Source organism: Sphaeramia orbicularis, chromosome 19 (assembly GCF_902148855.1).
Source record: "Sphaeramia orbicularis chromosome 19, fSphaOr1.1, whole genome shotgun sequence".
Lineage (NCBI taxonomy): Eukaryota > Metazoa > Chordata > Actinopteri > Kurtiformes > Apogonidae > Sphaeramia > Sphaeramia orbicularis.
Window position 1 is genome coordinate 1,858,072 of NC_043975.1, and position 26,511 is coordinate 1,884,582.

Here is a 26,511-nt window from a genome sequence, read left to right on the forward strand (position 1 = left end):
GTGTAGCTTGTTTGTGTTTAGCTTAATGATTAATACAAGTCAGAGTATAGTAAAACATTTCCTGTAACTGTAGGAGCTGATTGAGAATCCTTCCTTCTGCGCAAAACTGAAAACAGACAGAAAGTAGGAGCAGGGTTCACAGTAGGTCTGAGGGTGTGGTGGAACAGGAGACGATTGACACAACGGCAGCGGATTGTGTTGAAGTTTCTCTTCATTGTCACATTCAAACGATGGGTTGACTCTTCTCTCTGTGGACATGAACTGGGTCCAAACCAGAGGCAGAACTGGTCCAGTTTAGTCTGAGCTCAGAGGAAGGTCCATGGGGTTTTGGAATCAGACCTAACCTACTGTTGAACAAACTCAATGGTTGTTAAGGTTACGGTATTGCCGTATTTACTGATGTGATGTTTGTTTGCTAAATTTGGAGGACTCCGAATTTTTTTACAAAGGGAAGTTCCAGGTTGTAGAAACATGGACAAACCACCCAGATCTGTCCCACGTCCTGTTAAATTAGACTCTTGTGCTGGAACCAACACTTCTTATTCCAACTTTCGATACCATGGTTTACATTTTTTGTTCTTCTTATGACCAAACTTGAAATCTTGAACCTTGAAAGACGCTTGAACTTCTATCTCGTGCTTTTTATACAATGAAAAAGTATTGAATTGACTCTGGTCCAAAGTGGTCTGAACTGGTCCGAACTCGTCTGAAGTGCTCCGTTGTTTCATTGTCCAGTGTTGGGTCCTTCCTGTGGTCCTGTAGACCAGTTACAGTCTGATGAGGACTTCCATCCTCTTCCAGGTTTCATCACTTCTTGAAATGTCCCCAGTTGTTTTTTTAAATGGACCAGAAGGTAAAACTCCTTTAAGGTATAATTATTGATCAGTTCAACATGATCGAGCAGATGTGAGGATTCGTGGTCCATGAGAAGGTTTTAAGTTCAGAGAGAGGAGTCAACACTCGGACAAAGCTTCGTCAAACCCAAATGGGCAGCGATGGAAAAAGAAAACCTGCATGTCCCAAAACTAGGAACAAAGGAACCAAGGAAGGAAAGGAAAGAAGGATGGAAAGACACGGGGGGGGGATTGTGGGTATTTATCCAACAAACATCTTGGTGTAGTCACTAAAGAAGTCTGCTTGTCTTTCAGTTTGTTTATATTCAAGTTTTACTCCTTTATTTTTTAAAATCTCCGCTCTGTCCATTCATCTGTCTTTATTGTCCATTCGCCGACCTGGCCCCACCCATCTTCTTAGCCCCGCCCTCCTTGCCGCTTGTTGTGTGATTGTCCAGCTGTGCATTGAGCAGTAAGATTGGAGGGGGAGGAGCTTATATCCTGATCTAAGTTCATGGGAGTCCTGCAGATCAGCGGTGGTCTGTTGGTTATATTCCCCATTAGCTAACGTCGCGCTAGCCTGAGTCCGGGGCGTGTGTGTGTATATACATACATACTGTGTATATATATATATGTATATATGTATATATATACATACACGTATATGTGTGTTAGAGTGTGTGCATCAGACTTTGGTGATCTGATTGTGTTGGTCCTCGTCAAAACGGCTCGTTCTCCGGGTCCGAGTCCGTGGTGTCGGAGTAGCGGTAGTGATCCGGTTCGTTGTCGCTGACGTCCGGCGTCACCGAGGCCGACGTGCTGCTGGCGTCGCAGTTTGCTCCTTCCTCCCACCGTCTTTGTGAAGAACAATCTCACCTGAAGAAGGAAAATGATCAGAGCCGTCGGAAATCGTCAAGTTAATCGATCGATTGGACTGAAAATGTCAAAGAATAAAAGTGACTGAACATTTGCGAGCTGAACCTTCCACACTTTCAGCACCGCGTTCACGACTGTGATCCATATTTACTGGTGTCATCCACAGGCTCTACTTCTGGTTCACAGGTTTGGTTGGTTGAATTCACTTTCATTCTTAAAAATAAGAAACTCATTCTGCTTTTATGTTTCAGCCGAACAGTCCTGACTGTTGATGTGTTGAATGTTCAGTGTCTACAACAGGACGTCTGATCATGTTAAGTTGTGTTACTGCAACATTTAGAACTGACACTAAATACTAAAAGTACATTCAATATGTATAGATTTGAACTGTTCAGTGCATTTTATTATTTGTCTTCGTCTTTACATTTCGACCTCAGTATTTACATGATGTAAAGTCAAAGAAAAGCCTTTTACAGGTTGTACATCCATTCTGAGAATACCAGGTGCACCTGAAGGCACCACCGCGTCCCTGTGTTTATTTTTACTTTAGTTTAAACTGGACCCACTGACAGGTTCTCAGGTCTGGATCCAGTTAAAACCATCACCCAGCCTTAGTTCAGACTCGTTCCTGATGAACCGGGTCAGACCGGGTCAAGCGCTGGCCCGGTTCCATCACACGTACCTTGAAATTGGGGGAGAAGTTGCGGTTGGCCTTGTCCTTGTTGGCCTTGTCCAGGTCGTTCTTGGTCAGAGTCAGAACCAGGTAGTCTCTGTCGTTGGGTTCTCCCACCGTCGTGAACATCATCAGGGCTGGGTTGTGGTGCGTTCTGTCGCCCGGTTCCCTCAGCGTCCCGGCGCTGCCGTTCTCCAGTTTGTCTGGGTTCTCTTCCGGACCCGGGATGAAGAACGTGTTCACCCAGAAGTGGAACATCTTCTCCTAAAGCAGCAGAACCAGAGTCAGGATTGAACCTGTTACATGACCACAAAAGTCCAATAACTGCTGATAATGATGCATTCGCTGTCAGTGCAGAAATAGGACCATCCATAAACCCTGGATCAGTCGTTTCACTCATTACTGGACTGATTTCACTTCAACTTCCTGTTCCTGTCGACTCCGTTCTTCTGTTTTCTGTGGTTTACTAGTTTTTCCAACTGAACTGAACCAATCAGAACCTGTTTACATGAACACACGGAGGACGGTTCATCTGATGGAATGTAATCTGATTACTGCTGTTATCTAACACAACAGATCAGACTGTGTTCTGGGCTGTACCAGTGCACTGGGATGTTCTGAACTGTTTGGGTTTGGATCTTCAAAACATTACAGAACCTTAACGCAGAACACACACAGTCTGAACAGTCTGAACAGTAAAAACAGTCTGAACAGTAAAAACAGTCTGAACAGTAAAAACAATCTGAACAGTAAAAACAGCCTGAACAGTCTGAACAGTAAAACAGTCTGAACAGTCTGAACAGTAAAAACAGTCTGAACAGTAAAAACAGTCTGAACAGTAAAAACAATCTGAACAGTAAAAACAGCCTGAACAGTCTGAACAGTAAAAACAGCCTGAACAGTCTGAACAGTAAAAACAGTCTGAACAGTAAAAACAGCCTGAACAGTCTGAACAGTAAAAACAGTCTGAACAGTAAAAACAGTCTGAACAGTCCCTCTGTACATTCAGCAGCACTGACAAACAAAAACAGGTATTGAACTGATATTTGTCTGAACTATTACACCCCACCGTTTACATTATCAACAATAATCTGAGTATCCTCCTCCTTCCTCCTCCTCCTTCTTCCTATTCTCTCTCCCTCCTCCTCTTCCCCTCCTTCCTCCTCCCCCTCCTCACCTTCTTCATCATCTTGTTCTGTTTGTGGAAGAACTCCACCTTGATGTCTCCACACACAGGCAGTGGTTGTGGAAACTCAAACACCATCAGTTTGTCTTCTCGTCTGGTGTGACCGGGGTTGGACGTGTGGATCTTCACCTTCAGCTGGTAGACCACGAACTGGGGATCTGTGACGGACAGGACCAGACCAGGGGTCACACAGGACACAACCACCAGACGGACAGATGGACGGACAGACAGAGACAGGATGGACAGATGGATGGATGAACGATGGACAGGAAGTTAGACAGACAGATGGACAGTTGGACAGGCAGATGGAAGACAGCTGGACAGTTGGACAGACAGCTGGACAGACAGCTGGACAGTTGGACAGACAGCTGGACAGTTGGACAGACAGTTGGACAGACAGCTGGACAGACAGCTGGACAGACAGCTGGACAGACAGTTGGACAGACAGTTGGACAGACAGCTGGACAGACAGCTGGACAGACAGCTGGACAGACAGTTGGACAGACAGTTGGACAGACAGTTGGACAGACAGCTGGACAGACAGTTGGACAGACAGTTGGACAGACAGCTGGACAGACAGTTGGACAGACAGTTGGACAGACAGCTGGACAGACGTACTGCAGTTTCCTCCGGTGAACATGGGGATGGTCTCAAACAGCATCTTGTGGAAAAGCAGAGCCACAGGTTTGTACTGAAGCTGGTTCTTCAACAGGAAACTGTAGTAGAAGACGTAACGCCGCTGACTGGGGATGGTCACACCCTGCGCACACACACACACACACTTGTTCTGTAAACTGAACTTGGACTGAACAGAACCACCTCAACTGAACTCAAGCGTCTGAGTTTCGTTTCAACTTTAACCCTTTGTCCTGTTTATTGGGGTCGTTGTCATGGAAACGCAGGTAGATCTGACTTTACTGAACTCACACAATGACCACACCCACCTCCTTTTATTCAGTCCATTCATTGGTTGAGTCATCTATTGATCATTTGCGTATTTCGTTCACTTTTCTCTCTGACACTTAAACGGTCCAATCCGTCTGTTCTGTTCTATGTTCTGTTCTAACTCCACTTCTTAGGTTTTTTATATTTGACTTTTTCATTATTTTTATGCTGCTCATGTTTTTCTTGCACTTTATTGTGTTGCTGCTTTGACCAGTGAATAAGTAAAAGTCCAATCTAATGTAAAACCATAAAAATGTTCGATTATACTCCTGTGTGTTTCATTTTCAGTTGGTTCTAAATGTTCCGTCAGTCCAGTCCAAGAGTCGGACACATCACACCAGTCTGACCCTTAACCTTTGACCTTTTCATGTCGAGTCTTTTTATTGTTCTATTTGTGGGTTTTTGTTCCTTTTTTCACTCTAATCCACGGGTGTCAAACATACGACCCAGGGGCCAAAACCGGTCCACCACAGGGTCTAGTCCAGTCCAGTCCACCACAGGGTCTAGTCCAGTCCAGTCCACCACAGGGTCTAGTCCAGTCCGGTCCACCACAGGGTCTAGTCCAGTCCGGTCCACCACAGGGTCTAGTCCAGTCCGTGGGATGAATGTATGAAATGCAAAAATTACACTGAAGATCTGAACGATCAACGGAGTCAAACTAGTTTTAATTGAGGTTCTACATCCAGACCAAGTCCATGTATCGTGGATCAGAACAGGAAAATAGGACCACAAGAACCTATAAATAATGAAAACTACAAATCTGTTTTTTGTTTTTTTCATTGTAAAAAAAAAGGAAAATTGCATTAAAATATTTACATTTACAAACTATCATTTTACAAAAAAAGTGAATAACTGGAACAACTATGAGGTCAGAGTCATGTGAACAAAATTCTGCTGTTATTACATGTGTTTGTTTGTGTTTGTTTGTGTCTGTATTTGTTCGTCTGTTTGTTTGTGTCTGTTTGTTTGTTTGTGTTTGTTTTTTTGTGCTTGTTCAAATGTACATGTGCATAAATGATCAACTCTGAATATTGTAAAATGCACTTATTTTTCTGAAGACATGTCAGGTTGTTTGTGTTTTTCAGATTTTTAAGGAAACTTTGTAGCTGTAAACTTTTTCATCATGTAATTAGACTTTTTCCACAGTTCTTATGGTCCTGGTCCGGTTCATATTGGGCTGAATGTGGAACTGAACTAACAGGACTCAGACCCCCTGGAGTCTCCATCTTCTGTTCAGGAATGTGGTCCCCCTCTGGTCCTGGTCTAAACCCTGTCCACAGGACCCGGTCTCATCCCGGTCCAGGTTGCGGTGTGGGTGGGGTACCTTCTTGTCGCGGGTTCGGACCTCTCCGTAGAAGTCCAGCGCCTCCTGTGCCTCCTGGAACTTTCCGCGGTGCAGCAGGTAGGCGCAGATCATGACCCTGTGCGCCCTTTTCCCGCCTTACAGTGGATGGCGGCCACGTGCTGCTCGTCCTCGCTCAGCCAGTGGTCCAGATCTTCGCAGAATGGCTTGATGAGCTCCAGCTGAGGGGGGTTGTGGTCCTCGAAGGGGTACTGGGCCACTGGGGGGGGGGGGGGGGGGCAAAAAGACACACCCACAGGCTGTTTATTTACAACACTGAGCCGTTTACACTGACCACAAAAACACACAAGTGTTAAAACTCAGATGATGATGCGTTCATTGTCACTGCAGAAATAGGATCCTCCATAAACCCTGGTTCAGTCCATTATCGGATTCATTTACAGTTACACACTGATGGACAATTCAACTTCCTGTTCCTGTCTTCAACTCATGTTGTTTAGTTACTTTATTCAATCTTTTTGTAGGTTTTTTTGTTTATCAATTTTTCATTGTTTTATTCAATCTTTTTCGGTTCAATCTGCCACATCCTACAACATGAATTCAACAGTAAAATTTGATCAGTGACAGTGGATGGACACACTAGGTTTAAATATATTAAAGAAAAAAAAAAGAACCAAAAACAAACAGAAAAATATACATGAAGAAACTTTAAAGATGTGAAGTCAATATAATAAACTAAAATGAAGGAAAAAAACAATAAAACAAGGGAAAAAATGAACAAAAACCAAACAAAATAATAAGTAACATGAATAAAATAAGCAACATGAATAAAATACGCCATAAAAAAGAAATCAAAGAAAAAATAATGAAACAGGCAACAAATGAACAAAAACGAACAAAATGAACAAAAACAAATAACATGAACAAAAACAAAAAAATGAAAAAAAAAAAAAAGGCTGTAAACATTTGTTTTTCTGTTCAGTTAATGACAGATTTTGCTTTAGACGTCTGTTTTTCTTCCCTTTTCTCTGTTTTTCTATAATAACCTTTGAATTGACTTTAATGAACATGTGCACGATCAGTGAATTAAATATAGAGAAGACAGGACCGACAGTGAAACAGGTCCAGGCCAGAGGATCCTATTCCAGTAAATGCAGATAAATATGTGCAGGTTAAAGTAGAGGGCGGTTCCTGTGGGCTGTGAAGGCTTAAATACCTCGACAGTTGAACTTGGACGTGTCGTAGTGTCTCTCTGCACATCTGTGAACACATGTTTACAGAGTGTTTATGACCACAGTACTCAGAAACAGACCATGTTTGTAGAAATGCACAGCTCAAAACACTCACAGGTTGTAGATCTTATAGTGATTCTTGTGCTTCGAGTCTAAAAACCTGAAAGAAACAAAGACGAACGTTAGAAACCTTCACTTGATGACCGTCAACGACCCCCACCTGGTTGAAACGCACAAACAGGAAGTGATGTCATACCGCACCACGTCGTCAATGTTGTTCCTGTACACGCCTTCCAGACGCTCGGCGGGGAAAACCCATGGCGATGATGTTTGGATAAATATCTGATCAATGAGTCAGGGATCAATAAGGTTAGCGAGGGGCCGCGAGGCGTTCAGGGGCCGGGCTCCAGCCTCTGAAAGCTGAAGACGCAGAAATATTCAGCAAATTCTACAAACGTCTACGTCTGAGCGTCGACAGACCAAGACAATATGAACAGGATAACGGAGACAGAACCACAAACACAAACTGTCCTCTGTGTTTTAGAACGAGAAAAAACAAAAAAATCACATTATGAAAAGATTTAAACCATCAAACAACAGAGAAGAAGAACCACAAAAAACACGTCTGTGGAAACAACAGTGATGCCAGCAACCCACAACGACAGCAACCGACGACGGCAGCAACCCACAACGACAGCAACCGATGACGGCAGCAACCCACAATGACGGCAACCGACGACAGCAGCAACCCACAACAACGGCAACCAACGACGGCAGCAATCCACAACAACAGCAACCCACAATGATGGCAACCGACGACAGCAGCAACCCACAAAGACGGCAACCGACAACGGTAGCAACCCACGACAGCAACTGACGACGGCAGTAACTCACAACAACAGCAACCCACAACAACAGCAACCCACAATGACAGCAACCGACGACAGCAGCAACCCACAAAGACGGCAGCCGACGATGGCAGCAACCCACTACAGCAACTGATGACGGCAGCAACTCACAACAACAGCAAACCGACGACGGCAGCAACCCACAACGACAGCAACCAACGACGACAGCAACTGACAACGGCAGCAACCCACAACGACAACAACCGACGACGGCAGCAACCCACGACAGCAACTGACGATGGCAACAACCCACAACAACAGCAACCAACGACGACAGCAACTGATGACGGCAGCAACCCACGACAGTAAGTGTGTTTTAATATTCATAAAATATCATGAAATGAAATATCGTAATATATTGTGGAACCTTACATTCTTCCAGGTCTACTTCTGAGGTCCGTCTGTTTGATCATCATCAGGTCTGTGTTGATTATCGAGAAATAAAAAGAAATGAGGAGAAATAAGGGCTGTAAATGACCAAACATGGGCCCAGTTCCATTAAATGAAAGCCTGTTCACCTGAAATAAATGAGTGGAACATGAACTGACTTCAGTTTAGGATTAAAAACCAAACAGTGGATTCATGTCCTTCACCTACAGGTTTATTTATTTATTACGTCTCTGTTGGACTCAATTATATAAACTTCAACACAAAATAATACTGGAGTACTTTGTGTTTTTGTTTCAAACTTTGGAGCAAATTTTCACTGAAGCATTGGGACCAGAAGTCAAAGCAGAAGTTCTGCAGGTGTTTCCTTCAGGTGTTGGACTGGGACTATTTTTACTCTGTGGTTTTACACTTTCACTTCCTCATCACTGCATTCAAATACTAAGAATCCAACGGACTCCCACTGATCCGGTTCTGCTCCGGTTCTGATGACCGGTCCTGGTGTTGGACCTGTGCAGGTGATGCGTTCACGTCCAGCTGGTGAAGGTGGAACTCTTTCATCTCCTGCTGATGCAACGCATCCGACACACCGTTAGCTTAGCCTGTTAGCACCCCCCCTCCTCCTCCCCCCTCCTGCGGGACAGCAGAACACACTAAAACCAAGCATTCACTCCAGTATCTGCATCTGAGCAGACACCCAAAACCGAACCAAACCGAACCGACTTACAAGAACCAGACAGGACGTGAACGTTTGCTGACACCAGCCGAGGAACTACCCCTGGTCTACCAATGAGATCCTTCCGCCGGACTCCGCAGACAAAACAGACCATTTAAGGTGAAGATAGATTTCCCCTCATTACCAACAGCTCAAAACCCACCTGCGTTCACCGTCTGCACTAAACAGCTGACATCCACACATCGGCCTCTAGAACCAGAGGGTTGGGTCCATTTAGGGCTCTAGTTTTTGCTCTGTTTCAGGTGTTCTTCCGCTGGTGCAGCGGCTGATGCCCGAGTCCAGACCAAACCAAACCGAGCCCCGAAATGTGTCTAAAAATCTTATTTCAACACGGAACCATGTAATACACACCCATAAATAACTGTTGTAAAGCAGTAATATTCAAAGGTCGTCCCCATTTTCCATTTAAATCTAACTGTATGAGCTGTTTAACCTGGGGGTTAAATCACGCCGTTTTCCAACGGAGTTCTGCACCACAAGCTAACATTAGCGGCTAACGGCTCAGTCAAAGGATACAGGTCAGGTCCAGGTCGAAGCCGTCCTCCTGGTACCGCCTTTTGTTCCGGCTCACGATCTCCTTGATGATCGCAGCCATGGTCCGTGTCTCCGGTCCGGGTGGTGCTGATAACGGTAAGGTGGAACCGGGACCGGCGGCCGGTACTGCTCCGTCCCCGCTCCGCAGCCTCCGCTCCTGCTAGCCGGGAAGAGAAGCTAGCTAAGTGGGGCAGCTAACCCGGAGCTTCCCGATCTCCAGAACTGGGCTTTTACGGTAAAATGTCGACGCTCCTCCGGATGGACGAGAAAAAACAAATCCCGTCCCGGTGGAGGTAAAAAAAAAAATCCCTTTCTCCAGATCCTCCGATGTAGCCCCCGAGCTCCAACGCGGACAGCGGCTAGCCGGCCTGCTAGTTGCCAGGCAGCCGGCCGTCGGTGCTGTTTTCTGGGTCAGAACCAGGGGGCGTCGGGGCCTCCTCCCTGCTCCCGCTGCGGGCCCGGGTTTCCAGGTCCCCCGCCTGGAGACACAACCATCCACGGCTTGAATTTCGGTTAAACTCCAGCCGTACGGACGTCGGATCAACCCGCTGGGACTCTTCCGGGGCTCGGTGTGCAGCAGAGACGCCGTGATTGGATGCAGATACGCGGAGAGAAAACCTCTCCGAGCCGAGGTGGAGGTCCGAGCCGAGGTGGAGGTGTCTTTGAGCGGAGGAGAAGAGGAGGGTGAAGCCGGAGAGAGGAGAGAACGACCGGCACTTCCGCTCCGAAGACACCGAAGAAAATAATAGACAGAATAATATAACATAAAAAAATATATACGATAAAAAATAATACACGATAAAGATAATATACGACAAAAGTACGTTAAAATAATGACAAAAATAATATAAAATAATATACGTTATATTACGTAATATGTTAAAAGTAATGTATGAGAAAATGATATGATTTAAAAAAAATATATAGATATGACAAAAATAATGTGACAAAAATACATACGACCAAAAAAAAGTGACAAGAATAGGAAAACACAAAATACACGGGCAGAAGAAAAGGAGTAGATTATTATTATTATTATTATTATTATTATTATCAATATTTAGGCTGAGCCCAGGCACACATGCCGGCGAGGGCCTATTAAAATAGCATGGTTTCCGTTATTATTTTTCCTGGCCATTTTGAACACAAATTTGAGCCCCTGAATGTTAACAAAAGTTAATTTCATTTACCAAAAATTCAAGCCTGGTGAAATTTTTTTAAAATTTAAAGTCGCCAAGAAAAATATTGCAAAATGACTCGGCCACGCCCCCTCAAATATCAAATACATTACACGGATGGGAGCCCTCCCCAAAATTTTTTCAACATACAAACATTAAACTTGGTGCAGACATAGCCCATGGTAGGACAAGTAAAAAATGACATTATGGCCCCGCCCTAAACCCAACAGGAAGTCGGCCATGTTGGGTGGAAGTGTGGACCTGTAAAATCCCACCCCTCATACTTTCATCATCTCCTCCCAGGGTTTACATCCAATTTGGACCAAACTGCGTGAAAATCACCTACACACATGTAGGGGTGTGTTTTGGGAAGAATCTAGCGATACGATACACCTCACAATACTAGGATCATGATTCGATATATCACACAAATATTAAACACATTTTTATTTGATCCCAACAGGATCTAATTCAGGGGTGTCAAACTCATGTTAGTTCAGGGGCCACATACAGACTAATATGTTATAAAGTGAGCCGGACCAGTCAAATAATATAAATATTAGGATAAGAACTGATAAATAATGTCGACACCGAAGTTTTCTCTCTGTTTTGGAGTGAAAATGTCAAATTCCATGATGAAAATGTTTACATCTACAAACTGTACTTGAACATAACATGAACAAATATGAACAACATGAAAATGCTTAAGAAAAATAAGTGCAATTTTAGCAATATTACACTTTAGTTTTTAATCATTTATACATGTGCATCACAACTTACAAATCACAGTGGATCTACAAATACACAAAACATGTAGAAACAGGCAGAATATTGGTACAATTCTACATACTTCTCTCAAGACATTTCAGATTATTGAAATTTTTTGCAAAAGTTTAGTCTGTAAATGTGAATATTTTTGTGTATTTTTACCTTTTTTACACTAAAACAAAGAGAGAAATTTGTGGTTACTTTATTTATAGGTTATTATGATAGTGTTTCACTGGTCTGACCCACTTTAGATTGAATTGACCTAAAATGATTTTAACACCATTGATTGTTAATATCTTCAGTCTACTTTTTGCATTTTACAAATTCATCCCAGGGGCCAGATTTGACCCTTTGGTGGGCCAGTTTTGGCCCCCAGGCCACATGTTTGACACCTGTGATCTAATGCTATATCACCAAATGTTCCTGTGTTCAAACTGAAATTCAGTTTTACAGACATTACAGTTTCAGATCTTGTTCAAATGTTCATATTCTGTTAGTTCAGAACTAACATCAGAACAGTATTTTTGTGCAATACCAACAAAGGAACAAACATTATTTATAAAAGAGTGTTAAATAATAATAAATAAAAGAAAAACAAAAATCAACCTCCACAATATCTGCATTTGAATAAATACCTAAAAATATTGATACAGTACTTTTTAATATTGATACAGTATTGTGAAATGAAATATCGCGATATATTGCAGAAGCGATATTTTCTTACAGCCCTACAAACTGAGCAAAACTGAAGAACATGAACAAAAAATGAAGGGGAAGAAAATTAGCCTGGTCAGCTATCCATCTTTCTCAAATCGTAATCCGTCTGAAATATCATGATACATTGCAGAACCGATATTTTCTTACACCCCTACACTCGTGTGATCAAAAGTTATCACCTACATTTTTGATCAAATGTTTGATCAAATGTGATGACCTGAATATGAACAAGCGTTGCTGTGATGACCTCACAATGAAACAGTCATTTTCAGAAGTATAAAAGTGTGTATATCTCGCACACACAGCGTCAGATTGAATTGGACCCAGTGTAGCATTTGTGTGGAAGGACAACCTGAACATGATGATATGGAACTCCTATAGTTGGATCGTAATTTGGCTCTCTGACGCCCCCTACAGTTTTTGAATGGGAGTGAAAAATTTTTTGACATAAGGGCCCTTTTCCACCAAAAGCCAGGAACTTTATGACCAGGAACTTATTTGGGTCAAAGGGTTCCTGGTAATGGGCTCTCTGCACAGCCCCACTACTTCCTGAACTTCAGGTGGGTTCTTTATTTCCTGTCTTTCATTACTGGACACACTGATTAATCCAGGTGTGTCTAATTAATCAGTAGTCACAACAAGAAGGAGCAGGCACACCTGGATTAATCAGTGTGTCCAGTAATGAAAGACAGGAAATAAAGAACCCACCTGAAGTTCAGGAAGTAGTGGGGCTGTGCACAGAGCCCATTGTGTTTCCACCCCACCCCGAAGTTCAGGGTCATTTATTCAAATCAGGTTAATGATGTATGAGGGACCAGTAACGGAAACTGGAGTCCAGTTCATGTACGTTCACAAACTCAGCTCTAGTTCAATAAAATGACACAGTACTGTAAGTGGACGGTTTGGGTTTAACATTTTACTGGTTGTTGAATCACTTAATCCAACTGGAATACATTTTAAATGAAGTTAACCATCATTACAGATCCTTAATTTGCATTTAAAAATGGTAGAACATGTATTTTTAACTTCTCATTCCTTAAACTAAATCACATCTAACTTTCAGTGTGATGGATGATTCTGTTTCATTTCTGTTGTTTTACAGATTTAGTCCAGGTTCAACCTAAAGTCAGACAGATTTACTCAAATGAATGCATTTAATTTGATTGCATATTACTGATAAAAGTACTTATACTCATATTTTGATGCCTTGTAAATGACAGGCAGTATTAGGTTAGATTTTTTTGATTAAACCTTGAAACAAAACAAAAGGTGCAAAAAACAAGGTGCCTTGAGATTAAAAGGGAAATAAACATGTGTGAAAGGTTCAGGCTTTTGGACCAGGGTCTGGCCCAGGTGGACCAGTGTGTGGACCAGCTGGTCCAGGACAGCCGGTCTGGAACTCCATGGTCCCACTCCCTGTTTCTCTTTCCTACATGAACAGTAATAAAAATGCCAAAATGAATAACAGAACACATGATGACAGATTCCTACTACTATGATGTGTCATGTGACCTGTGTGACCTGGGCTGTTGTAAACAGCAGTAGATGTTGGACCAGGACACACATGAGCCACAGGTTCAGAAAAAGAGGCGAGTCCGTCCGGTCCATTTCAGGTGGAAATCACAAACATACAGAATAAATCAGTGCTCAGCTCACAGCGACAACATGAATCCATCCAGTTCTGATTTAGGTTTAGTGTCAGACTGTAGACCAGTTTGTATTAGGTGAACCAGACTTAAACAGCTGATGCTGCTGACTACTGTTAGAACATGGAACCAACTAAACAGTGAATATTGTGTCATATTCAGACCATTGGTTTGTTCGACAGTTAGATCCACTGCGACTGTTGTGCTCCTTTAGTTTCTTTTAATCCTGCATAAGTTTCTTCTTCTTTTCTCGTATTTCTTTAGGCTTGTGTCTTATATTTGGCTCCGACAGCTTTTACTTGAGCCTTGCTTGTTTTGTGTCTGCGATTCGAAGTCCGTCTGAATTTCCTCGTCATCTTTCCACTTGTTGTAGCTTCTGTTTTGGTCCATTTTCCAAATTATCAAAATACAAAGCTTGTGGAAATTAAATGAATGAATTAAATATTAGTGGGTGAACGGAATGCGGAAACGCTGTGAGTCTAGTCCACCACTCAGTGTTCTGCAGCACACAGCCCCACCCCTTAAAGTTCCTGGTGATCTGAAAAGTACTACCTCCTACCAGGAACTTCTTCAGGGAAAATTTGGGGCCGGGAGAAGGTTATTTACCTGGGTCATTTTTTTAGTGCAAGCACACCAGGGCTTTTGAAAGTTCAGGGTAATGCTCAAAGTTCCTGCGGTGGAGAAGGGCCTATAGTCAAAAGAAATTTGACACACACATCCCTCATACCAAACTGAACCAAAAAGTCAATGAGGACACACCCCTATTTACAACTGTGTTTCCATGACAACATCAAAATTGTACCATAGAAATGAATGGGTTTTGGCAGAATCCCACCCCTCATACTTTCATCATCTCCTGCTAGGTTTACATCCAATTTGGACCAAACTGGGGGAAATCCCCTACACATGTGTGATCAAAAGTTATCAATGACATATTTGATCAGATGTTGGGCGTGGCTGTGACCAGCCTGTGATGAAGCGTTCATTTTCAGAAGCATAAACCTGTGCTTATCTCCCAGAATGTCAGATCAAGCCCACGATACGGTGTCCTCTCACTGTCGGAGGCCTCAGCGGTTGTGCAGGAGGGCGAGGGCCTTAACACCGCTTGTGGTTTTAATTATTATTATTATTATTATTATTATTTTGTCATGGTTGTTTCATTCGTGGTGATGGTTTTTTTCTTTATGTTTCCGTTTCGTCTAGTTTGATGCCGGCTCTACTGAGCGTGCTCAGAGACAGAAAGGAGCTGTTGACCAATGAGATCTACCTGCTGAGCACCGTCACCGCCCTCCAGCGAATCACGGAGACGCTGCCTCATTTCATCAGCCCGTACCTGCAGGACGTCACTTCACAGGTGAGTGGAACCGCCATCGTCCGGTCGGACAGGTCTGGATTCTCCAGATCCAAATCCAGGGTCATTTTTCCTCCACTGACCCTCGGAGAATGTGGGCAGGCATCAGAGAAGTAACAGATTACAACCAGAAGGTCACAGATGCCCCTGGATCCTTTTCTTCCCAATACCCTTAACAACTGTTATGCACAGTTTGAGGTTCTTAACTCCTCCTCTCCTTCTAGGCTTCACCACCACATCCAGTGCCCCCCCCCCCCAGAGTAAAAACAGCAGAACTGAGGACAGTCCTACAGAAGGTGAACCCCAGAAAGGCTGCAGGTCCAGACCAGGTACCAGGAGAACCCCCAAAGGCCTGTGTCCACCAACTGTCTGTGGTATTCACAGACATATTCAATATGTCATTCAGCCAGCAGGTGGCGCCAGCATGCTTGCAGACTGCTGCTGTCGTCCCCGTCCCAAAGGGCTCCACAGTGTCATGTCTGAATGACGACCGCCCTGTGACTCTGACTTCTACCATCAGGAAGTGCTTCGAAAGCCTCGTAACGACAGAAATAAAGAAACTGAAGGAGAACTACATGGTTCTGTTACCGGAGACCATCCCGTTCCTGGCAGAGCCCATGGAAGGTCAGAGGTCACACACGAACATCTGAACATGTTTTCACACCGACACAGCAGATTATTATGTTAATCATAAAAAACCAGACGGCCTGATCACAATCCAGGGTAACATGAAGGGTGCACAGAGAGATAAAAAATACTAATGCTCTATCAGAAACTCAGACAGACCATTGGATTTGTCTGATATTTCTCTTTTAAAGTCCAGAATCTGTGTGTATTCTGGTGTCTCCTATAACTGTGTCAGGCTTGTACCCCTGTCAGATCACACATTCTTGGCTGTACGGACACTCCAGCCTAACAGCCTCCATATTTAATGCCTACACACAGATACAAATGTTTCAGCACTCAGGACAATCATGCATTGTTTTTTGCATAGATGTGGTGTCCAAAGCATGCCTGCTGAAAATTCCATATATTGACACAAACAGTCAAATCAGAGCCACATATTAGAATGTGGTATACGGACACTACTGGTGTACGGACTCTAGCAGATGTGAATGGAAATGTGTCTGAGCACATGGTGGCATCTGTGTTCCATCTGGAACTAAGTCTTCTGGTACAGGAGGACACAAACATGTGGAACCAGTGAGAACAGTAGATCTGTAAGGCATAGAGTCCAGATTAGTGATGGAAGTATATTGGTGTACGGACACTCCAGGAATTTGGGTGAACAACGCACCATTGAAAACATGCGCTTCCACGTAAACATCCGTTTGACACATTGTTCCAAATGTTGTGCAGCATACCAGGGAGCAGAGCCACATCTGTCTAGTTGTGCAGATTTAGTCCTAATAATACTGAAAGAACAGGTTCCCATTCTATTATTCCAATTAAGGGCTGGAAAAGAAGGGGTTAACAACAAATGGTGGATTGTCTTAATACTGAAAATAAGAATTGATAATCAAACAGCTGCTCAACAAAAAGGATCAATAAATGAAAAGCAATGTGATGTGTGTATTTGGAATAAAAAAGACACAGGAGTTGAGTAGGAATTATTTATTGTGTTACAAACATTATGGACAATCATTTTGCTCTTATAACGATCAATTGTGCATGTTTTCACACTCATTGGGTCGCCATTTTATCCCTTCCAATTTTCTTCCAATTTGGAGGATTGCAAGATCTAGTAATAAGGTGGACAAAGAAACATTTTGGGAATGGTTTTGGGAGGATCTGTTTGCATACTGATTAAAAACTGGTGCAAATATACTGGTACACCTGGATTGTGATCAGGCCGAGAACACGTAAAATGCAGCGTTCCCTCCATAATCGGACCTAAAACAGGACTTAATTCTTCTAATATCATCACTTTTCTTCATATTTCTACTAATTTCACTTTGACTCATAGAACTAGTTTTTCCCTGAAATTGCAACAAGTTATTCTTGCATCATAATGACTTTATTCTTGTCAAACGGAAACTTTTTTCTTGCCACGACTTTATTCAGATGACTTTAGTTAAAAAACTTTGCCACTTTTTACTGGAAATGATATTGTTTTTCATTGACTACTGATTGACTACTGCTATATTAATATTGTTATGTTACTTTACTCTTCTAAAATGTTTTTATCGTAATAATAATAATAATAATACTTTATACTCACTTTTATATATTTTGATAATACTATAAGACTTAATGTTTATCATATTAAAGTCAACCTCTATTCTCATATTACCTTTTTATTCTTCACCTTCATCACATGTGACACCTGAATGCATCACACATGACATCTGAATGAGTCTCATAACACCTGAACACATCACATAAGTAATAATTTGTAATAAAAAGAATAAAAAATGATGAAAAGACAGTAAAGTACTGACCTCATGTTATTTTTTTTTAATGCTGTAAACTGTTTGTTTCAGAGTTAAACACGTCGTCTGTAGATTCCACATCAGGTCTTGAGTTCTTCTACTGATGCTGAAAGTGTGATGCGTTTACTGTCCGTACGTTTGTGTTGAATCTCTGTGTTCTGTTTAGATGAGTGTGAGCAGGTGGAGCAGCAGGTGCAGACCGTCGTCCAGGAGATGGAGAACATCCTGGGAGAACCGCTCAACACCTACTTCTAAACACAGGGGAGGTTCAAAAAAACCACAGATGCTTCACAGTCGATTTGTACTTTTGTCTCCAATGGAAAAACTCAACTCATGTCACAGCGTCGACTCCAACATAACTTTAAATAAAACGGATCATTTCAGGGCTTCGTTTAGATGGTTTCATATCAGTTTATTGTGGATTTTACTGTTTATCACTAAACAAATGAATAATAAATAATAAGAAAATAAATGTGTCCTAATAATAGATTTAGATATTGTTTTGAAATAAATGTTGGAATTCTAACCCAATAGAAACTGAGAAAAAATAACATGAGCTTTTGTAACATAAAGTTACGGAAGAGGCTTAGGGCCACTGGAAAAAAAAATCAAATTAAGGTCCATATACTTTTTTTTTTATTGTGCTCTGAGATTAAGTCAGAATTCTGAGAAAAAAGTCTGAATTCTGACTTTTTTCTCACAATTTTGACTTTAATATCAGAACAATAATTACACTTTTTTTTTAAAACAGTCAGAATTCAGAGAAAAAAGTCAGAATTCTGACTTTTTCTCAGAGTAATAATATAGAATATATATTGGACCTTAATAATGTTTTTTTTCCAGTGGGCCTAACCCTCTTCTGTGTAAAGTGCAGATTCCAGAAGGTTTATTTCAAGTGTCCTGTGACATAAAAGCAGAGGCTGAAACGCTGCAGATAAACTACAGATGAACCAAAACACTGATAATATCCTGTGTTTTTATGGATTTCTATGTTTCCATATTTTCATCATGGATGATTTGTTGTTTGATAGTCTTAATAAAAGATTTAGATATTGTTTTAAAATACTTTTAAATAAGAATAATAAAATAAATGTCTCTAAATACTGAACATTGATATTAAACATGATGCTAAATATTAAAACAGTAGAAATTAAAACATTAGCATCACATTGTAACAGAGTTTATTATTATAACAAGATTTCTACATTTTATCAAATGTTTCTTGTTTAAATAATAAACTTTATTTTAAATCATTAAAATTTATCCTGTTACACTTAAAATTTTCTTTTTATAAAGTTCTGTGTAATAAACTGAAATCTGTAAATTAAAATGTGAAAGTTTGAGAACAATGTGAGCAGATCGTATTAAACATGAAATATTTTTGTTAAATGTAAAAACTTTTTTTATTTTTAATTACATGAATAAAACAACAGCACCATGCCATTAAAACATCACGTTATGAGTTGAAAATATTCAGATATAAAAGTGAAAATCTCTTAAAGATGAATGTTTTTAAGTCATGTGACACTAATCTGTGTTGACTTGAATCCATCTGGTTCATAAATGGTCGTTTGTCAGTGAACATCTCATTTATGTGAAACATTCACATGATTCAACCAGACCAATTCTCTAATTTAACCTTCATCCCGTTTCTTCTTAAGTGTGATTTAATTTCCTTGAAGTGTATTTTTAATGAAGTGTTCAGTTTCTGTTTTGGTCAGATTTTTTAATGAACTGTTCGTGTTGGTTGACCATCGTTCGGAGAGCAGAAGGAGTTTCTGTTTTAGTCAGGATGTTTCGACACAGTCACAAGAAGAATAAAACCCACCCCTGATGTGATCATGTTTGAGGATTCAGTAGAAACAGAAGCATTGTGTCCAAAAAAGCAAACATTGTATAAGATTTAACTGTTCATTTAATGCAGAAAGTAAATTATGTACATGAAATCAGACGGTTCACTTAGATCTCCATGACGTTAACTCTTCTAACCACTGAATGCACAGTATCTGCACAGTGTCTAAGAATGGAAAACAACAGAAGTTCTTGCAGTTTTTAACTTTTGTACATTTTTGTATTTCATCAACTTGAGCCATAAAGAAAAATATGAAATACTCAATGACGGTCACATTTGGAACCCTTTAAACAACATGTTTGTGATGGAAACAAACCATATTTCTGATGCAAAAAAACACAAAATAGATTTTTTCAATAGACTACATAAAAATGGGAGTAGTTACTTTTATTTTTTCATCCTGTCATATGTCAATGATAACACCAACACTGGTTAATATGCATTATTCTTTTTTGCTCTAGGTCAAATGTTAAATATATATTTTGTACTCACTTGGTCAAAGGTGTTAGTGTAGGAACTGAACACTTGTTTACAAAGGGGTGACTTTAGTGGATGGGTCAGAATTTAAAAAATCATGCAAAAATGTTTGAATTCTGACCAAATAGAAACTGAGAAAAAATAATATACCTCTTCCATAACATAAAGTTATGGAAGAGGCTAGGGCCACTGGGAAAAAAAAAAAAATTAAGGTCCCATATACTTTTTTAAATTATTATTCTGAGATTAAAGTCAGAATTCTGAGAAAAAAGTCAGAATTTTATACTCAGAATTCTGACTTTATATCAGAACAATAATAGAAAAACAATTTAAAACAGTCAGAATTCTGAGAGAAAAAGCCAGAATTCTTACTTTTTAGCTCAGAATTCTGACTTTATATCAGAACAATTGTAAAATAATAAAATAAATAAGTTAGAATTCTGACTTTTTTTCCTCAGAATTTGACTTTAGATAAGAACAATAATTTAAAAAATATTTGAAACAGTTGGAATTCTGAGAAAAAAAGTCACAATTCTGAGAGAAAAAAGTCCAAATTCTGACGTTATATCAGAGTAGTAATAAAAGAATATTAAAACAGTCAGAATTCTGCCTTTTTTTTCAGAATTCTGACTTTAAATAAGAACAATAATTAAAAAAAAAAAAAAAAAAAAACCAGAATTCAGAGAAAAAAATCAGAATTCTGACTTTTTCTCAGAATAATAATAAAAAAAAATCTATTGGACATTAATTCTTTTTTTTCAGTGGGCCAAACCCTCTTCCGTATGAAGTGCAGATTTCAGAAGGTTTATTTCAAGTGTCCTGTGACATAAAAGCAGAAACGCTGCAGATAACCACAGATGAACCAAAACACTGATAATATCCTGTGTTTTCCATGGATTTCTGTTTCCATATTTTCATCATTAATCATTTGTTGTTTTTCAATAATATGTGATGGTGGTGGTGGTGGTGGTGGGTATCAGGCTGTAAAGGGGTGGGTCCGACCCCCAAATGGAAATGAATGGAACTGTTTTTGGTGGATTCTCATTGGTGCTAAATCTGTACAATAATGCATCATTAGTGGGGTTTTTTTGTTGGTTGTTTTTGTTTTTTTTTAATTTTGCATTTTGTAATATTTAATATATATAGTTTTCTTAAAGCTGCAGGAAGAATGTTACCGTCTCAAACAGCAGATCTATAATAATAATAATAAATCAGAGCTGAATTTAGTCTGTGAACCTTCACTTAATGACACATTTGGCTGAAAGTCACTTTTTCTTGTAATTTCCATGTAGTTGACTTTGAGGTAAAGATATATTCTGGATAAATCTCATGTAGAAAAATGGTTTAGTGGCTTTTATAGATTCTATCAACGTAAAGTCACACCCTTGCTCCATATAAATGGTTGTTTTTTGCATTTTTTGTTGCATTATTGCTGAAAAAGTGGCTTTTTCTTCAGATTTCTCTGTTTTGATAAAATAACCTTTGAATTTACTCTTAGTTTTTATGAACAATCTCATATGATCAGTGAATTAAATATAAGAAAATACAGGATTTACACTGAAAAATGTAAAATGCAGAAGATCTATATGGAATAATGTATTTATTCATCTCAATGGTGATAAATTCGGATAGGAAGCCATTGCAGATCCTAAAAAGTCAGAAAGATGTGTAATAAAAACATCGTAATATTCACACTGATCATATTTTATCACAATAGACTATGGAAAACATGTTAAACAGAGAAAATAGACCATTTTTAAGATGAATGAGGAGTAAAAGAGCAAAATAAAAAGCATCTACTGTAAACTGTTTAATAATGTTGACCCAAATGATTGCCACTGTTTTTATGTTCAGTTAATGATCTATTTGAATGTAAAGTCACTTTCTCAGTTTTTCTTGTTTTGATATATAACCTTTGAATTTACTCTGAACTTTATGAACATTTACATGATCAGTGACTTAAATCAAGAAATCAAGATTTACACTGAAAAAAAGCAGAATGTGTATCTGTAGACCCATTTCAAAATATAATTAATAGTAATTTTGGAAATGAACTTAAATTCCTCATGGTGTACTTATTGATGTCCTAAAAATAATCAAATATGACAGAAAATACATTTTTGGGGTTTTTTTTGGTACGTAGTGATGCAGAGGATTATATTAAAATAAATCAAAAGGTTAAATGTAGAGAAAAACTGAATCTGAAGATAAGAAAACCTTTATTGGAAAATAGCAGCGTTACAACAGCAGTGGAAGAAGAGTTACAGGATCCCAATATTTAAGATGAGTGGAATAAAAATATAAGAAATATAAAAAATAAACAACTAGAGTATTAGTTGCCACAAAAACAGTTTTAGGTCTTTAAGGCATAAAGGAATCAAGAAAGTGAGATTTATTTTTCACTTTCAAGTCATCAAATGGTAAAAACAAAGCAGATTATTTCATAAACAACTTGATTTTCCATCAAACGTCTGTAAAACACAATGAACTAGTTGAATGCAGTGTGTTTTCTGTCAGTATTAAAGTTCACCTGAGTGAAATACAGACTCAGCAGCTTCTTTAAACAGATTTATTTTACATGTTCTTAGTGATAAATGGAAAACGTGTCTGATTTCTGAGCCTTCCCTGAATAATGTCACATGACATGAGTCATTCACATAAAAGCCCAGTTTACCAAAAGGCCGTGACCTCCGCCTGTTCTGCAGAAATGAGTCAGCGTGGTTTTGACTCAAACTGAAACTTCATCAAAAACTACGATAATTAAAGAACAGCAGCAGGTTGAAGGGTCAGGGGGGTGGGCAGTAGGGGGCGCTGTTTGAGCTCAGCTTCACTTAAATACTGCGCTGAGTCATGTCACTGAGTGGATGGGGAATTTTCTGATCAGTATTGAAAAGCATTTTAAAGATGAAGTTAAAAATGTCTTTAAAAATGCTGGCATTGAGATGGCAGCTGCCTGGTACCTGATCACAGCAACAATGGATCAGGTGTTTTCTATAGTTCTGATGCAGAGGTCAGAGGTCAGTGGTCCGGATGCAGCCGGTCCAAAGCCCCCAGTCTGTGGGATGGTGTCCACGTTAGGGTTAAAGAAAGAGTGGAACTAAACTCCACAGGACTGTCCTGATCACCGATCTGTTTATATCTGGAAATTCTATTCTCATCTATAGACATGTATTTGTTTTTATTAGTGGTTTTTGTATTTTGAGATCCAGGTTGGGTTGGTATGGGGGTCACCATTGGCTGGGGGGGTGGGTTAAACACTGCGTGTCACTAAATCTTATATCATTACATGTGAATTTCTTTCTTTTTTGTATTGTACTTCTGGAGATGCACAATGAAAATTTAAAAAAAACTGATCCAAAAATTTTTTAAAAAGTGTCTTTAAGGTGCGAGGAGTAAACGGGGGGTGTCAAACATACGGCCTGTGGCCAAACCGGCCCCAAAGAGTCCAGTCCCTCCCACATGTACATGCGTGACACTGAACAGATAACTATCAGTGTGTGAACTCCTGTAGTTCAGGTTCCACACACAGACCAGTAGGATCTGTGGTCAAATAACAGAAGAATCCCCAAAAAACAGTGACAACAAACTGGACCGCTCATTCTGTAGGTACAGGTGTTTAGTGCCCAAGGGCCCACCTGGAGCCATGTTTTGCTTCTGCCAGGATTTGAACCCCAACCTTCCACCCTAAAGTCAGTAGACCACTGAGCTATCCAGTCACTACTATATATATATATATATTTTTTTTAATGATTATTTATTTATTTATTATATATATCTAGTACAGGCCAAAAGTTTGGACACACCTTCTCATTCTTTGCATTTTCTTTATTTTCATGACTATTTACATTGTAGATTCTCACTGAAGGAAGGCATCAAAACTATGAATGAACACAGTGGAATTATGTACTTAACAAAAAGTGTGAAATAACTGAAAACATCTCTTATATCTAGTTTCTTCAAGTAGCCACCCTTAGCTCTGATGACTGCCTTGCACCCCTTGGCATTCTCTTGATGAGCTTCCAGAGGTAGTCACCTGAAATGGTTTCCACTTCATAGCTGTGCCTTGTCAGGGTACTTAGTGGAATTTCTTGCCTTATTGATGGGTTGGGACCATCAGTTGTGTTGTGCAGAAGTCAGGTTGATGCACAGCTGACAGCCCTATTGGACAACTGTTAGAATGCATATTATGGCGAGAACCAATCAGCTAAGTAAAGACAAACGAGTGGCCATCATTACTTTAAGAAATGAAGGTCAGTCAGTCTAGAAAATTGCAAAACCTTTGAATGTGTCCCCAAGTGCAGTCGCAAAAACCATCAAGCGCTCCAACGAAACTGGCTCACATGAGGACCGCCCCAGGAAAGGAAGACCAAGAGTCACCTCTGATGCTGAAGATAAGTTCATCTGAGTCACCAGCCTCAAAATCGCAAATTAACACAGCTCAGATTAGAGACCAGATGAATACCACACAGAGCTCTAGCAGCAGACCATCTCTACAACAACTGTTAAGAGGAGACTGCGTGAATCAGGCCTTCATGGTCAAACAGCTGCTAGGAAACCACTGCTCAGGAGAGGCAACAAACACAAGAGATTTATTTGGGCAAGAAAACCCAAGGAATGGACATTAGACCAGTGGAAATCTGTGCTTTGGTCTGATGAGTCCAAATTTGAGATCTTTGGATCCAACCGCCGTGTCTTTGTGCGACGCAGAAAAGGTGAACGGATGGATGCTACATGCCTGGTTCCCACCGTGAAGCATGGAGGGGAGGTGTGATGGTGTGGGGGTGCTTTGCTGGTGACGCTGTTGGGGATTTATTCAAGATTGAAGGCAACCTGAATCAGCATGGCTACCACAGCATCCTGAAGTGACATGCCATTCCTCCGGTTGCGTTTAGTTGGACCATCATTTATGTTTCAACAGGACAATGACCCCAAACACACCCCAGGCTGTGTGAGGGATATTTGACCAAGAAGGAGAGTGATGGAGTGCTGCGCCAGATGCCTGGCCTCCACAGTCACCGGACCTGAACCCAATCGAGATGGTTTGGGGTGAGCTGGACCGCAGAGTGAAGGCAAAAGGGCCAACAAGTGCTAAGCATCTGTGGGAACTTCTTCAAGACTGTTAGGAAACCATTTCAGGTGACTACCTCTGGAAGCTCATCAAAGAATGGCAAGGTGTGCAAAACAGTCATCAGAGCTAAGGGTGGCTACTTTGAAGAAACTAGAATATAAGAGATGTTTTCAGTTATTTCACACTTTTTTGTTAAGTACATAATTCCACATGTGTTCATTCATAGTTTTGATGCCTCAGTGAGAATCTACAATGAAAATAGTCATGAAAATAAAGAAAATGCAAAGAATGAGAAAGTGTGTCCAAACTTTTGGCCTGTACTGTATATATATATATATATATATATATATATATATATATATATATATATATATAGATATATATATATATATGTCATTATGTCATGACATATATCCCACAGTTAACATGTGACATGTTTATTACCAACTGCACAAATTCAAATCAGTTCAGCTCATCCAGTTTTCTAAAAATGACATGTCAGTGTTATAGTCTAACAGTTCAAAGAAAAATCAGGCATTTTGTGACAAAAGCATGAAATTTGCCATATCCTCCTCAGACGGGGGTGTCCAGTCCTGGTCCTGGAGGGCCGGTATCCTGCATGTTTTGGATGTTTCCCTCTTCCATCACACCTGGTTCACATGATCAGCCTATCATCCAGCTCTGCAAAGGCTGATGATGACCTTCAGGTGAGCTGGAAGAAGAAAACATCTACAACATGCAGGATACCGGCCCTCCAGGACCAGGACTGGACACCCCTGTCCTAAGACCCAGGAAATGTCAGCAAAGTACCAGCTTTTTTTTGGTTTTTAATAAATAAGTGTCTACATTGGAAACATCATGATGCAACAGTTTTTTCAGATGTAGTTTTTATAATTTTTATGGAATGTCCTTTGTGGTGGACAGTTTTCTTTTGTTTGTTTTTTTGCATAAAGTTGTGAAACTCTTGTCTCTTGTGGACAGAAAATCCATAGCTGGGTCTGAGAAGGTTAAAACCATTTTAAGACATTGATTTAGACAATTGCTTAAGCCTTTAAAACCTAATGTGTCATGGCTGACACCCTGCACTTTGGATGGCTGTAACTCTTTCACTGTTTGAGTAATTAGAAAAATTCCAACTGTTTCTGAAACCTGAGATGTTCCACTTTATAGGTAGGGTCATTACAGTCATTTCACTCACGCTGGATAAGGAGTGGAGAAGAAGCTGTTTTAGCAGAATTATAACATGCAGTACATTGTAGATGATTTCTGGATGCTGAAAGATCTGGAAAACAAGGGCTCACTCACAGCATGTTTTCTACCCTTTTATAGTCAAAATAAGAAAAACAGGTCCAGCTGGACTATTTTAGGCTTAGAATTTAAAGGGTTCAGATCAGTACCACCAGATCTGA

The 26,511-nt window shown here is 40.3% G+C and overlaps 1 long non-coding RNA gene and 1 pseudogene across 1 annotated transcript; both read right to left on the minus strand.

Annotated features, from left to right (window-relative positions):
- On the minus strand, positions 1–26,511 carry LOC115410090 (uncharacterized). Its single transcript, XR_003934051.1, has 3 exons — positions 26,500–26,511; positions 26,205–26,211; positions 1–339 (listed from the first exon to the last, which is right to left on the minus strand). It is a non-coding gene; the product is annotated as an uncharacterized LOC115410090 (long non-coding RNA).
- LOC115410088 (phosphatidylinositol 3,4,5-trisphosphate 3-phosphatase and dual-specificity protein phosphatase PTEN-like) lies at positions 1,504–9,876 on the minus strand (annotated as a pseudogene).